The sequence below is a fragment of the Lissotriton vulgaris genome, chromosome 3_1 (genome assembly GCF_964263255.1).
Source record: "Lissotriton vulgaris chromosome 3_1, aLisVul1.2, whole genome shotgun sequence".
Taxonomy (NCBI): domain Eukaryota; kingdom Metazoa; phylum Chordata; class Amphibia; order Caudata; family Salamandridae; genus Lissotriton; species Lissotriton vulgaris.
Genome location: NC_141689.1, coordinates 1,015,081,516 through 1,015,085,287, shown reverse-complemented (window position 1 = coordinate 1,015,085,287; position 3,772 = coordinate 1,015,081,516). Strand labels below are relative to the sequence as shown.

The 3,772-nt window shown below is 43.2% G+C and overlaps 1 long non-coding RNA gene across 1 annotated transcript; it reads left to right on the top strand.

Moving 5' to 3' along the window:
- The first annotated feature begins 248 nt into the window (after positions 1-248).
- On the top strand, positions 249-3,182 carry LOC147727317 (uncharacterized). Its single transcript, XR_015309469.1, has 3 exons — positions 249-347; positions 1,915-2,058; positions 3,028-3,182. It is a non-coding gene; the product is annotated as an uncharacterized LOC147727317 (long non-coding RNA).
- The last annotated feature ends 590 nt before the right edge of the window (positions 3,183-3,772 follow it).

Genomic DNA, 3,772 nt, shown 5'->3' with positions numbered 1-3,772 from the left:
ATTGGTGGTGTTGTTCAGGTGTTACTGCCTCTGTGTTACTTAGTAATCTGCAATCAGAATGTTTATGGAACATTTGATTTGTTTTCTCCAAGTATATATACACTAGTCAGTGAATCATGCAAGGCAGTAGTCATTTGGTAGACCAATGTTTGTTTCTTTTAATGTTGTAGCAGTGGTTTTTGAAATGCTGTCTATGTTTCACAGCACTCAATGTTTTTCTCTTTCTTTATTATTTCTTACATGAACCACAGAACCCAGGGGCAAGCAGAAGGCTGGGACCGAGTCGGCGGGTGAACGTGAACCACAGGCACAGAGCTCCTCTACTGAGGATCCTGCTGCTGTCCCCAGTAAGTCCAACAGTGCTTTCTTTTGGAACAATGATATTTCCCTAACTTTCTAACGGAGCTTTTTTTCCAACCGATTATTGACATTTCACCTAACTAAATTTTGACAAATGCTTGTTTGATTTTGATTATGTTTTCAAAATTTGGGGTATTACTATCTGTCCCTGCCTTTCTGTTCCTTCAAAGAGCCTCTGCTATGACTCTCTGTGCTACTACTAGACTGTCTGTAGGTAAGCTTGCCCTGTTGCCCACTCTTTAGTTAAGGTATTAATCTTTTCAAAAAATCTGTGATAGAATAGCGGAAGGCACTGGGTCCACTCCTGTCTTATGCTTTTTCCTCTGTAATGTCTCTTCTTTGCCAATTGACACCAACCAAGTATGCATCCAGATGTTGGTCTAGTATTTTGTAAGCGTTAGTATACCACTACTACTCTTGCGGGTATTCTTCTATGCAGTCACATACATAACTATGTATGCACCACAAAATTGTATGTTGGTGAACGGCAGGTTGGACCTTACTTACTTACAGTCTTACACCTCAGTCACAGAACTCAGAGGAACCCACAATTCAATGAACGACAACCTATATGGGCTCAGTCATTGGTCAATTATTCAATTACCCCTTTCCTGAACCCCAATACGAAGATGCCAAATGCTTTTATTACACAATCCATAACCTAAGTAACCCCCTTTTGCTCACTCTCTCGTGTAAGTCTACAAGACAACAGACACTGAAAATATACTTCCGAGTCAATGTGGTACTTCAAAACCTTTATTTTGTTAGAAGTAACTAAGTAAGTAACATCAATGTTTTTAAGTTGTTCCGTGAAATACGTCAAGGGCCACCAGAAAAAATCCAGAGTTAAAAAAGGCTGAATAAAGTAATCTACATTTGTACAGCTACCAGTGCACGATAGGGAAATGTGGGAAATGTCGGAGACCCCTCACCATTGAACGTATACTGGTTGTATATGCCTCTTTTTGGTAAGCTCTGGAAATCTTTGCTTCGTAGAAGGAAATCTTCTCATCTGCCGAAAAATAATGACAAAAGTGGTGCACGTTAGACAGTATGAAAAAATTAAATACATTTATGCAAGTTTTTAGCTGTCATGCTAAAAAAAGGTGTAACCTGAGGCTGTAAGCAAACTCGATTCCACAATCCACATTCAAAAAGTAAATACGGGCCTTTTTATTTTCCAAACTCTTCAGGTGTATGCTTTGAACAATCATGTGGCCTCAAAGGCGTCTTCTCGTACTGCGCAACAAGCTGCGAGGTAGCATGCGCAAAACTGTAGACATGTCATTGATGTACAAACTGGTTAGGTTACATGGTTCAGTCTAACTTTCCAAGGACTAGAGTAGCAGTATAGATGAGATGAGCTTGGGTACCATACCATAACAAATGAATGCTAATATGTGTAGTGAGTTAGTTACTCTGCTGTACTAGGCAATGTGGACTACTACTGATTACGTTGTACTTAACTGTTTTGCAGAACTCCATTCTTGGTGAACAAGTACAATGAGGGCTGTGCATCCATCTAAAAAGGTGTACTTATTTTTATTTGTGCAGAACCGGTACCATCCACCAGTGCCGACGGGGACAGCGGCGCTGCGACGGCGTCAGCAGAGGCGATCCCGGAGGGGAATGGAGGACCAGAGGCACCTACAGCAGCACCGGCAGCAGTGGGGGAGGAGCCAACAACGGTGGGCGATGGTAAGTTACATTCAATAGTGATCCACATTACTTGGTGGGTGGGGAAAACTTCCTCACTGTACTCTGATATTTATAATGAACTTGAAGTTCTACTGGACAATATATGACGCCACCTTTGTCATTACCAAGCTTAGCAATAGCATTACCACCGGCGAGAATTGATAAAATAACAGGCCTCTTCTATGTGACTACAACTCAGCTGTGAAAGGTTGGTGGCAGACTAAAAAAGTCTTATCCACAACATTACATGACCGCGATGGATTAACACTAAGGAGATTGATTTTAAGTATGATGAAAGGAGCAAGGAAAAAGCACCAATCATATAATATAGAAGGATACTTTGGAATCAGCAATGCAGGTGGCTGATAGCAGTCGGATGCATGGGTTGTTGTGGAAGCATAGAAAGGGGAAAACACAGCTGTCTGCGTGGGTGGGAGACACATCCAATATCGGTGGGTAGTGGATACTAGTATCAGCAGCGGTGCTTTGGTTAAACCCAAAGGCAAGGGAAGGAGGGGACGACTGGATGCATTCCGGGTCGTTGCTCGCGAAACACAAACCACCTAAGGTTTGTTGCGCGATATAAAGAATGATAGTCTCTATACTAGACATTTACTAGTACTAGCTGGCCCCTGTTAATTAATGTTAGTTTGAGACTGTCACTGTTCCCGGAAGCACAGAGTGTATGATATAAAAAACGAGATATGAAAAAGACAGGTGTTCGTATGTGTGTGACCGTTGAAGTACACCCATGCTATGCTACTAGGGCAGGCATAATGCCGTGCCAAAAAGTCAAACAAATTAAGTATATAAGCCGTAGAATATTCAAGATAGATAAAACAACATTTTTTGTACTCAGCTTGCTTGCTAGTGCTACTGTACTGTGCCGCCCACTATGTGTTGATTAAATTTTGTGTTCTTGATTTGCTGGTATTTTGGATTACAACAATTCTGTCTCTTTCTTTATAGTTACTCCTTCAAAACCAACGAGGAAGGAGTTGGCAGTCCGGGCCCGGCAGCGGAAACTGCAGGCCATCGTTGAGGCCTACCGCCGGCTGGTGGCTCAGGCCGAGGAGGAGGAGGAGGAGGCGGCGGCAGCAGCTGCTGCCTCTTCCAATGCCCCGGCCCCCAAGCCTGCAGGAGTACGTCGGCGTGGTCAGGCAGCCGCCCGCCGCCAGATTTTTCCAGCATCGGCCACCCACCCCAAAACAACATGCATGCCAAGGTAGGTGCCGCCAGTTCCAAAGAAAGATTCTCCTCCGGGTAGCCAGGCTGGAGGCTCAGAGTCAGACAAATACTCAAATAGAGGAGCGTGTGAAGATCATGGTTGACAAACACTTAAAAGCCCGCCGGCTTTGAGATGGACCCTGTTTGTTGTTTGCCCCTTTTTCAAACCTTTTGTTGGTGGGTGGGAATTGGGTGTTGGGGTTTTTTACATTACATTGAACGTGGGAATTTGGTTGGGGTTAGGGGAGGCGGGTAGGGACAGCTGTGGGGTAAGATTTATATATATTTTATTTTTGTATCATCTTTATTTATAATTTATTATGTTAAAAATAAACGAGACACAAAGTTATGTTCAAAAGAAAACATTTGAAGTTCATTTGCGTTTCTTGGGGGGTTGGAGGGGGGACTGTTTCACCAAATAATGTACGTTGTGCAACATCGCAAGGTTTAATTGGCCATGCAGGTCGGCGGACAGTGCTTTCTAATA